We start from the raw sequence: 12,399 nt of genomic DNA on the forward strand, positions 1-12,399 counted from the left end.
ACTTTCACTGAGAGTAAACAAAGTGTCCCATTGCCCTCACTCTAAATGTGGGAGAAGATGGAACATTTCCTCATTTCCAAGGCTGATGCTTCCTCCCTTGTCACATTGCACTAGTGTTTTCATTGATCTTCAGTGCTATGCCCCCGTCCACCTCTAGCTGTGTGTAGCGAAAATATAATATAGAGAAAACCATAATCAGAGGTCGGAGCGAAACAGTACAAACTTAAGGCTTTTGCAGATGACCTAGTTTTGACCCTACAGGAGCCAGAATCTAGCACAAAAAGGGTATTACAATTGATTCAAGACTTTGGTCGGGTGGCGGGTTTTAAATTAAACAAACAAAAAAGTAAGGTATTGGAAAAAAACTTGACAACTTCAGAGTCAGAAAGGTTTCAGAAAGAGACAGAGTTAAACGTGGTTAAAAAAGTAAAATATCTAGGGGTGAACATAACAGCAAAAAATTTGAATCTATTTAAGGATAATTATGAAAAGTGCTGGTCAGAAATTAAGAGAGATTTAGAAAGTTGGTCAAGACTGAAACTTTCCTTGTTGGGCCGAATTGCTGCTATAAAAATGAATGTATTGCCAAAGATGCTGTTTTTGTTTCAGACTCTACAGATTGTGGACAAAATGGAGTGTTTCGGGAGGTGGCAAAGAGATATTTCGAAATTTGTCTGGCAGGGCAAAAAGCCCAGAATTAAGTTTAAAATACTAACTGATGCTAAAGAAAGAGGGGGGTTTGCCCTGCCAGACTTAAGGCTGTACTATGAATCAGCAGCTTTCTGCTGATTAAAAGATTGGCTGCTTCTTGAAAACACTGATGTTTTAGATTTGGAAGGATTTAACAATGCTTTTGGATGGCATGCATATCTGTGGTATGACAAGGTTAAGATTTACAAGAATTTCAAGAACCATATTGTAAGGAAAGCAGTGTTTAATGTCTGGACAAAATATAAAGACTTATTAGAAAACAAGACCCCAAGAGGCCCTCCTTTTGGGCATTGTTGGCCAGAGGGTGTTAAAGAATGACCGAACATTTTTTATGTATGCAACGACAGCAGCAAGGATACTTGTTGCCAAATATTGGAAAACTCAAGATTTGCCCACGCTGGAAGAATGGCAGATGCAACTGATGGACTACATGGAGCTGGCAGAAATGACCGGCAGAATCCGAGACCTGGGAGAAGAAGCAGTGGAGGAGGATTGGAAGAAATTCAAGGACTATTTACAAAAACACTGTAAACTATATGAGTGTTAAGAAGGATGAGAGATTTGAAAACAACAGGGCACCATAAAGCTAGTTGAAAAGATTATGAGAATGAGTGAATTGTATGAGAATAATAAATTTTGAATAAATACTATGTTAAAATTAGGAGTTTAAGATCTAGATAAAATATTCAAAGTTAGGGACAAAATTTTGAAAATGTGTATAATAAGAATGGAAATAAGGTGATAAGTTGCTGGATAAAGTTTTAATTGGAATGCAGGAGCGGGAGATGTGAGGAGGTCCAAAAATGAAGAAAAGATGGTTATTACAAGATGTTAAATTTTATGTTTGTTTCTTTCTGTCTGTTTTTTTGTTTATTCTGCTATTTTTTCCTTTTTTTTTTTCATTGTATCAATAAAATTCTTAATAATAATAATAATAATAATAAACCATAATCAGATGCACAGCTGAATGAATAGACAGTCATACCTCGGGTTGAATGTGCTTCAGGTTGAGCACGTTACTTCCGGGTTTCGCTGCTTGCGCATGTGCAGACGCTCAAAATGATGTCATGCGCATGCGCAGAAGGGGGCAAAACGAGACCCGTGCATGCGCAGACATGCCGTTGCGTCTTATGTTCCATTCAGGATGTAAACGGGGCTCCGGAACGGATCCCGTTCGCATCCCGAGGTACCACTGTACCTAGATAAGAATGTGTGATTAGGCTAAAGTGAAGAAGCAGTTTCCCATTTGTCTTAGCAGCAGGGACACATTTTCCCAAACATCAGACTCCTTGCAAACAAACAAACAAACAAAGCTGCCCAGGAGGACTCCCCTGCTGTGAGTACCTGCAGGTCCTGTTCCTGCCACTCACCACCTGGCCCTGGGCGGGGCCTGACAGGCCTCATAAGGACGGCTGCCACTGCTGCTGTTGCCGCCCAGGAGAACTCAAAACAGCACAGAGTTCTTTTTAAAATGTTTTTAAAATTTCTTTTTTACCTTTTTAATTCTTTTTGTTGTGGTGGGTGGGATGGATAATAATAATAATAATAATAATAATAATAATAATAATAATAATAATAATAAATTTTATTTATATCCCGCCCTCCCCAGCCGAAGCCGGGCTCAGGGCGGCTGTTTAGTCGGGTTTGAGAATTTGTTTATTTCACATCATATGTAACCAATATATGAAGAAGACTTTACAACCCGAGAAAAGTAACAATGCACATACTTTTGTAAACAAAGAAAGTCTTCAATAATAATTATTTTTTTAAAAAAGAACATCGTCATCGTGGTCAGCAGTGGCGTAGCGTGGGGGGTGCAGGGGGGGCCGGCCGCACCGGGCGCAACATCTGGGGTTAGGGCAAATCCACGGGTTAGGGGGCGCAAATCCACGGGTTGGGGGCGCAAATCCATGGGTTAGGGGGCGCAAATTACTTGCCTTGCCCCGGGTGCTGACAACCCACGCTACGCCACTGGTGGTCAGTAGTGCCAAGCCCTAAAAATGTTTACTGTTTACCTTTTTTAATGAAAGCATGTCAGCATCAGCTGCAGCAGGAATAGGAAAAGTTCAAAAAGTTGTTAAAATAGTTTGAGAATGGCCTAGAATTGATCTTTTAAAAATTGAGAAGTTAATTTGTCACTTTTCTTTTTTGTTGTATTCCTTTCAAAGAGCTTTTTTGTTCAGCCACACAGCTGAAGTGTTCTACAAAGCTAAGGTGTGCTCCACAAATAAGGCCTTTAAGGAAATATGAAACTGCAGTACAACCACAGGGTCCAGTAACATAGCGTTTTGAGTATATTTTTGTGGCAGAATAACAGCACGGAACTATCAGATGAGCTAATAAATTAGTTTGTACTGGAAAGCTCTTCACATACAAGCCTACATGTCAAATCCAAGATTGGGAAAGTCTAGATCAAAGAACCTTGTTGGGGCTTCAGTTAGAGATTCTTGACATGCAAAATCTGTACCCTTATTGTGCTTTGAGATCTTCTACCTACAATGGCAAGGTCGTCACTGAATCGCTTGTTATTGCTGAACTACAACTGGAAAACAGAGTATATGGATATTTCATATCCTGCAAAATCCTTCCTTGGCAGTGTCCCACTTCTTTGCATAAGGGTGCAGAACTGTGTTTGTTTGTTTGTTTGTTTGTTTGTTTGTTTGTTTGTTTGTTGCAATAATAATAATAATTTATTATTTCTACCCCGCCCATCTGGCTGGGTTTGCTAGCCACTCTGGGCAGCTTCCAACAGAATATTAAAATACAATAGTCTATTAAACATTAAAAGCTTCCCTAAACAGGGCTGCCTTCAGATGTCTGGTAGTTGTTTTTCTCTTTGACATCTGATGGGAGGGCGTTCCACAGGGCAGGTGCCACTACCAAGAAGGCCCTCTACTTGGTTCCCTGGAACTTGGCTTCTCGCAGCGAGGGAACCACCAGAAGGTCCCCGGCACTGGACCTCAGTGTCCGGGCAGAACAATGGGGGTGGAGATGCCCCTTCAGGTATACTGGACCAAGGCCGTTTAGGGCTTTAAAGGTCTGCACCAACACTTTGAATTGTGCTCGGAAACATACTGGGAGCCAATGTACAGTAGGTCTTTCAAGATGGGTGTTATGTGGTCTCAGTGGCTGCTCCCAGTCACCAGCCTAGCTGCCGCATTCTGGATTAGTTGTAGTTTCCGGGTCACCTTCAAAGGTAGCCCCACATAGAGCGCATTGCAGTAGTCCAAGCGAGAGATAACTAGAGCATGCACCACTCTGCGGAGACAGTCTGTGGGCAGAATAATGTTGGGGAAGAAGAAAAAGGAGAGGAAGTGGTAAAGTTATATTCTTATACTTAGTGTTTATGTGGGGGGTTTTATGTCAGCATCATTTGGGTAGGTTCTTTTTCTGTTTGTTCATTATGTTTCCTCAATGGTGAAAGTGGTTGGGTGGGGACCCTAGGGCATGGTTGGTTGTGTTTAGTTGGCTGCAGTGAGATTTGTTTGCGTGGTGTGGGGAGTTGTTGGGTCAAGTTAGCCAGATTGTTTGTATGTTGTCGGTGGGTTCTTATTGTCCTGTTGGGCTGCATACGTGATAAAGGTGAGCCATACTGGGGTAAAGGTATCCTCCTCTATTTGTCCCACTGTCACTTTCAGTCTATTGGCTAGCTTTTCTAGTAAGGCTGTTTCCCATACGATTTGGTACCATTGTTTCATGTTCACTCCTGACAGGTCTCTCTCCAGTGTCTGGGAATTGCAGGTGGGCAGAATGCTGTTTCACTCAGGTTCTATTTGCAGGCTCCCTATCTGGTTGGCCACTGTGATAATAGGCTGCTGGACTAAATGGGTCATTGGCTTGATCCAGTAGGGCTCATCTTTCCTTATGAGAAGCACTAGGCCAGGTGACTACAGCCACCACCATCTTTATTCCCTTCAATGCTTCTGGGCCCTGTTCCTAAAGTACATAACATCAGGGCTCAGTAGAATTAGTGGTGGATACTACAACTGCCTCATCCTGCACTTTTTTCTGCACCAGACTGAGTACTGAGCGGCCAGAACTGCCCACCCACCCCATTTCCTGATAAGCTCTCTTTCGTGAGGATTACAATAATATTACTGAGGGCCCCCCCTCAAAATTGATACTAGCAGTGAGTAAATATATGTCAGTTCCTTTAGTACTCAGATGCAACTCAGATTCAAGAATAACAAGGCCAACAGAAACACTAACAATAGCTAATACCAACATGCACCTTATATGCTCTCTGAATATTTTAAAGCTCAAGTAGGTAGATGCATCTGTTTCAGAAATTCCCACTTATAGAGAAGTGAAAAGGTGCGAAAAACAAAAAGGATGATATAACACTTATCTCTCACTTGTTATTGAAATTAAAATGGACCACATCTAAAACAAAGAGCAGCCCTACAAGCTTTATGCTTGGATAATGTAATTCTTATAAGCAAAAGTAAATAAAATTATTTTTTTTTTAAAATAATTTTTATTAAGATTTTCCAAATTAAAACAAATTAAATCCAATTTATAAACTTTTTCCAATAACTAGGACTTCCCCTCCCCACCCCCTCATGTGTTCCAAATCTTCCAAATAAACAATTAGATTCAACAAATTCTTATCCCCAAATTGCAATCATCCTCCATTACCCAATTTAACGTAATTCCCATCCCCCTAAGGTCGATCTATTCCCTTCCACGAGTTTCCCCCTTTAATACAGATAAAAAACAACAACATAGAATTAAATAATAATTTTACAACCTTTGGATTCCAACTTTCCCTCCCCTTTTTCCCTGTTACGTTCCTCCTAGCCCTCCATCTCTAATATCTTCCTGGAGTTCCCCACATTACATTAAACCCATATCCCTCTGATTCTTTGCCAGTCTTATTAATTACGAATGTCCAATCATTTAATTGCGAATGTCCAATCCTAAAAAAAAGTCTATCGAGAAGAGGGTCCATTTCTTCTATCCAGATTTTTATATCCAGGAGTAGAAACTCCAATTTTAATTCCATAAGCTTGTCAAATCTGGATATCCCAAATATCCCCTTTCCCATTTCTGTCCAGTTCTTGTTGTTTCCTTATTCTTGTCGGCCATTCTCCTCCTTTTTGTTTCTCTGTTCTCCCACAGAAATGTTCTTTCTCCAAAAGTTTCTAATATCCCTGCAGAGGCTTGTTGTTCAGGAACAAAACATTACATCATGATCCTTTCATTTTCCAACAGATAGTTCCATTGTTTCCTATAGTGTGTAGACCTCTGTAGACAAAATAATGTTCCATTTCTGCAGTTTCCCAGGAGATTAAAAGTTCTATTCAACTGCACAAGTTTCCTGTCAAAAACACATGCAATATCCCTCAGCTCCTCTAGATGGATTCCCATAACAAAGTTCCCTTCCAAAGCCCATCCACCAGTCCAAATAGCTTGTTTATCCTTATTTGAACAATTTGAAACAATTTATACTCAACTTATATCAAATGTAACCGGCAAAGTCCATAACCAAGTCTCTGTTACATTCTTCCGTTTTGACAGCTCCTTGACGGCTGTCAAAACCTGTCGAAACCTCCGTTACTCTTCTCCAGGCATTTTCACGAATCGCTCCAGGGATTCCGGGGGGGGGGGGGTGTTGCTTTTTAATACAAATTCCACTTTTCTCCTCCGGCTCAATCTTATAAATTTCCCTCGCGAAGTTGCTAATTCGGTGAAATAAGGTTACTCTCGATCTTAGTTATCCATTCCTTTGTTTTGGCTCTTCTACAATTTAGGGGGGGGCTGACTTCCTTTTTTCCACCTCCCCCGTTTGCTCCAAATTTTAAAAATTTGTCCCCTTTTTTTTAGTCCATATTCCAATTACTCACGGGTTCTTCTTTTAGATCCAAATTTTCAATAGAAGAAGTCAGCGCTCTCCGCCGGATGGCATGCGGCTGCGCTCGGCAGGGATAGCAGAGAACTCAAGCACCACGCTTCTCCCCGGCACCCGATCCGGAGCCTTTAAAAAGGCTCCTTCCCGAGTCGGGAGGGCGCTAGCGGTGCCAGCCGAGTCTCCATGTCCACGGCCTCCTCTGGCCGTGGTTTTTAAGGGTCCCCGCATCGCCGGTGCGGTAGGACCCAGCCCCTGCCGAGCAGACTCCCTCCGGAGATCGGAGGGAGTCCGCCATTCGGCGATGGCGCCAACCCGGAAGCCCAAAAGTAAATAAAATTAAATGACGTGTTCCCTCAGTTTGTTTGGGAAGCGTGTTGTCAAATTATGCACAGCACATATAAAACGTTTTACAGTGGCAATATCAAAGCTTACTTGAAGAAAATGGGGGATCTCTATGTTTACTTCAGTTAGATTAGATCCAAGGTGAAGATAGCCATCTTTCTATTAGCCTCCCCTCTGTATGAAGAGAGGGGAGGAAATGTGTATCCAGTTTTTCTGTTTGTCTTACTCTCTGTACACTGACCAATCCACAACATTACAATTCCTGGCCAATTTCTGGCTCATTACTGGCCTCAGTAAGCAGAAGCAGCTGTGATACTTATAGTTTTGTGATCCTTCACCTCATGGGAAACGTAACATAGCAAGCCATTTAGCTGATCTCCACTGCATTTGGACAAGCAAAACAATACAATCAAAGTGGAAAGATTCAGAGAGTTGAAACACTTTCAAAAGCGAGTTGTATTTGTTTTCTCAAAAGGAAAAATAAACTTGGGCTCAGTGGTTACAGGCTGGAGGAGTAGTTGGTGTCAGTCAAATATGTATTATCTAACCAGTTAGATAATTACAAGTACAAGCTAGTGACTCCAAAAGAATTAGGATTGCATAAATCTTGATAATCTTCTAAGGCTAATCCCATCACAGCTTCACTCACTTCTCCCTGACCTATCCAGAGCTCCTTCTGCCTGCCTGCACCACTTCTACAAATCTTTCTTATCAACTGTGATAAACAGAACCTCCATGTGCAGATGCAGTATACCCCTGAAAACCAGTTTCTGGTTTAATAAGGAAATACTATGGCTCTCATACCCTACTTGTAAGCACTCTAGTATTTGGCTGGAAACAGAATGCTGAACTAGACATAGATATACAATCTGCTCAAAGCCAGAAATTGAGTTCAAGGCAGAAATGTGGTGTGAAAGCCAGTTCTACCAAACCACTCATTCAATCTCACATCTCCTGCTGCAAAATCCATTTTACTGATGCTAGGGTGGCGCTGTGGTGTAAACTGAGTCTTGGGTTTGCTGATTGGAAGGTCGGCGGTTCAAATCCCCACAACGGGGTGAGCTCCCATTGTTCAGTCCCAGCTCCTGCCAACCTTGCATAAAAAGATGAGTATTTGGGGGAGGGGAGAGTAAGCTGAAAATAACTGTGAACAGGTGCCTCTCCCATTTGCTCTAAGAAAGAAGGAGCAGACTTATTCTACGGATCCACTACCACTTGTTGATTTGTATGGGAAACAATTCAGATTACTTTTGGTATCTTCACTTGTAATTAGCAAATTACATTCTTTGTGCTTTAATTTACTAACTCTTTTTATCCTATCCCAAGCGCAAGAATTAGGAGATATTAGAATATAAAAAGTTCATTTTCTCCAAAGTTCACAATGCACTTTGGGTTTCATTCAAGAGGGTTTTTCCATTTTTTCATCCTGACCAGTATAATCCATTTTGATGTCTTCTTCTCTGATACACCACAGGCCAGGTGTGAGGCCCCTTTGGCCCTCCTGATGTTGCTGAACTACAACTCCCATCAAACACAGTAAGCATGGCCAATAGCCAGGGAGCTATTGTCTGGAAAACCAAAGGCTGCCCACACCTGGCATATACAATTAATAACACAAATTCCTGCCAACTACTCATTACTATGCCCCATGGTTTAAAATACACCACATTCTACCAACCAGCTTAAATCTGTCCCCACATGCATATCACCTAACATCCCACACAGGGGTCCCCAAACAGCATTGTGTGGTAACTTGTAACATAACAGCAAGTATGGAAGAAGGATGTGGTAAAGGAAATAAATCAACTTTCTCAGACTTGATGACAAGAAACATCTAGGCCTTTAGAAGTTTGTCTTTTTATATGCTTCTTCACAGATTAGATCTGTCTTTTTTCTCAGGTTTCTTTTGTTCCAAAACCATTGTCCTCAGCCCTCAACCACGCATAATCTGCCTGACATCCTCTGAAACACAGCATCATATAGGATGATACGCAATTGGAATCAACCTTTCTTTACAACAAGTACTGTATTTTAATCAAGAGTTTTGATCATATACTTCAAGTTACAAAAATATAAGCAAAAATAGCTAAAGACAATCCGTTCCTCTGAGGATTTTTGTATTTCCATCTTCCTTCTGCTCAGAGGGGGGAGAACTTTTAGTTCCTATACTTGATTAAGGGATAGCTAATAGTCTGAAGACAAATTATCCAGTTATACTTAAAAGGTAAGGGTCCCAAGTATGGAGAAGGTTCTCCTTTTTGCCCCACTATTTTACTGATTTCTTGACACTAAATACTGATTTATTTTATACGCCAGAATTTTGGTGAAGCCATCAAAACATGTTATTCATACCACCCACTTCATCCTTAATATATTTTATCTTTATTCTTTAGGATGCTGCTTACTTTGTATAGTACTTGAAAATGGTGAAGCTTACTGATTTCACATTGTTATTCAAGGGTAACTCTCCCTCCCCATTGTGGTTCACTTGATTGTGAAACTGCTTTCTGGCAAAGGAGAGGAGGAGCAGCAGAAGATGCTTGAAAAGAAAACTGAGAAAGATTACTATGATGTTGAACAGCGCTTGTCACGTTTGCATTTTTGGATAATTAATGTTTTTGACTAATTTTATGAACAAGTATAATCTCGTATTTCAGTGCTTCTGAACAAATTACGAAGTCAAACACAACATTTCTGTACACCTTTACATTATTTAAATCCCCTACGCTTTGCTTAAAGATTCTTCTTCCCAGTGGAAATTAGATACTAATTACTTTTGGTGAGGAATCTTTTTTTTTTTTTAATAGAAGGTACTTCTTCTGTTTATTTATATTTATAGCCATGTACTAAAAAATGTTCTCCAATGCTATGCTGTTAGCAGTGACACTTATTGAGTAAAGTGATGTTAAAAAAAAATCAAAAGTATACTTCAAACATATCACAGTAAAAATAAACTTCTAATACACTTGTCTCCCAACAAAGATCACCACCAAACCCATCCCCATTCCCGCTATTATGTACTGTAATTCTGAAAGGTTCTGCCTCAGTATGCTGTGCTGACTTTATAATAGCCTGTTCAACAGTGTTTTTGAAAACAGAGTATTATTTTGGTTAGAAATAGACTAGGGAAACATCACTGTACTGTTGTATTAATAACAGTTCAAAATTAAGCTTCCAGCTGCAGCACATGATATGGCAGCCTCTAAAGCACTTTAGTGTGTGTTGGGGGGGTGCAGTCAAGGAACACATCTCTCCCATGCTAGTTAAATCTTCTGGAATCCCTGAGAAAAAAGAGCTGAATCAGGAAGAATGACCATTCTAGTTCCAGACAAGATTAAAATTTGCATGTATTTAAAATAATTATGACACCCATAGAATTCAACACAATAACAAACAATATAATCTTAATATTTTGCAAACTTCCATACACAACAGCCTAGGCTATAAAAAAATATATCCAAACAGATGGCAAACTGAAGTTGAGACACAAGAGGTTTGCCCAGTGCCATCCAGCAAGTCTCAAATGCCCACACCTAACAGTCTGTCCTCTTGTCCATGTTGCCTTTGTCTTGCATCTGGGGCTTTCAGCCACCTGCTTAATTTTGGTTGCAGCTTCTGAAAACTGACTCTGCCTAGTTTATTCTGTCATTCAACTGTTTATTTATTCAGTCAAAAGTTCTGTAGTCTAATTCAGACATTATATTTTGTCATCAGGGAGGGAAGTAACTAACAATCATCTTTTCCATCATTGATTTTCCATGCAGCTGCACATGTGTGGAACAAATTTGTTCTTACCTCTTGCAAATATGAAGAGATGGCCTGCATAGAAAGAGTTCATCTCAAGGTAGGTGGACTGACTTTCCATTCTGCCCAATTATTCTTCACTGCTTTTCTTTCAACTGCTTTCCCAATATTGGGGTCAGGGGTCAGCACTGTGGCACAGCTACCTTCAAGCCTGATATTCAAGAAGGCCCACTTGGGATGTTGGGGGCTTTGCTGGCTGAGTAGGGGTTCTGCTCTCTGCCAGGCACAACACCATCACTTATCGTACTCTGACTCAAAACATACTCTCCAACATTTTTTCGATGAAAATAGGGATGTCCTATTCCATAATGATGATTTTATTATTGATACCCCGACCATGTGACTGAGTTGCCTCAGACACTCTGGGTGGCTTCCAACATATATAAAAACATAGTAAAACATTTAAAAACTTCCGTATACAAGACTGCCTTCAGATATCTTTTAAAAATTTAATTGTTACTTATCTCCTTGGATCGGGGAAGGGGGTTGCATAACTCCATACCCTCCAACATTTCTCCAATGAAAATAGGGACGTTCTAAGGAAAAGCGGGACTTTCTGGGATCAAATCAGAAACCGGGACAGCTTCTGTAAATACAGGACTATCCCTAGAAAATAAAGACACTTGGAGAATCTGCAAAATGCAGGGTGGTACAAAGGCACCGCTCAGAGAGAGGGGCCTCTGCTCATTTCCTTACTCTCTTTCTCTAGGGTGGCACAATCCCTATTTTTGATTATTTATTTAACAACATTTCTATACGGCTTGATTGTGGGAGGGAAACCTCAAAACGAAAGCGATAGGGAAGTGAGCACAATCTGTGCTTGTGCAAGGTGTAGCCACCTCATCTTCTCGTGTTCTCACTTGCGTACTCTCTGGGTGGTGCACTGGTGGAGCTATGGGGCCCAACCCTCCCTATTGTGCCACCCACAAAGAAAGAGAGGGTGAGAGAGCAGAACAGGTAGATAGATGATCCTGCAGCAGCAAAAGCTTTTGCTTGCTCACGCTGCTTGCACCAGAGAGTCTGGACAAGCTGATAGAGCCTCTCTCTGTGTGTACGGTATTTACACAGGCAAAAAATCAGAAGCAACAACTGCCATTGCTTGCCACCGTTACTTGCCCAGCCAGCCTTGGCATGCTACTAAGTAAGGGTGAAGACAATTATTCAGGAGCATCAACTGTTCCCACAAGGATCAGCCTCTTCCTCCTTCTCTGTCTTGTGTGCCCTCATTAAAGGCAGCACTGCAAGCGAAACTGAACCAAATCTCCACACCACTTCTTGCCCACTTGCCCTTGATCTCTGGGCTGCATACTGGGGAGGAAGGGGCAAAAAAATGGCTGCAAGGAGCAAGCGCTGCTCTTCCTCTACCTAATGATTCTCTGCTCTCTGGGCAGAGTTACCGAGCGAGCAGAAATTGCCACCGCTGCCTATACTTGGTTGTCTCTTTCCTGGCAGCACAGCACGGAGGACCCTCACTGTTTCACCCAAAGAGCGCTAAAGCACCCCAAGGGCTGGCCCGATACATTTTGACACCTGAGGCAGACCTGAAAACGGCTTCCCCCACAGCCGCCAGGGAAGATCTATAGCCGTGGTTCCCAACGTGGGGCACATGCCCCACAAGGGGGCAATTTGATTTTTAAGCGGGGCAATTCGAGAATGACTTAACAGTTTTTTTTTATTTTGTTGCATTTCTT

Source organism: Podarcis erhardii, assembly GCF_964252035.2.
Source record: "Podarcis erhardii genome assembly, chromosome: 12".
Taxonomy (NCBI): Eukaryota; Metazoa; Chordata; class Lepidosauria; order Squamata; family Lacertidae; genus Podarcis; species Podarcis erhardii.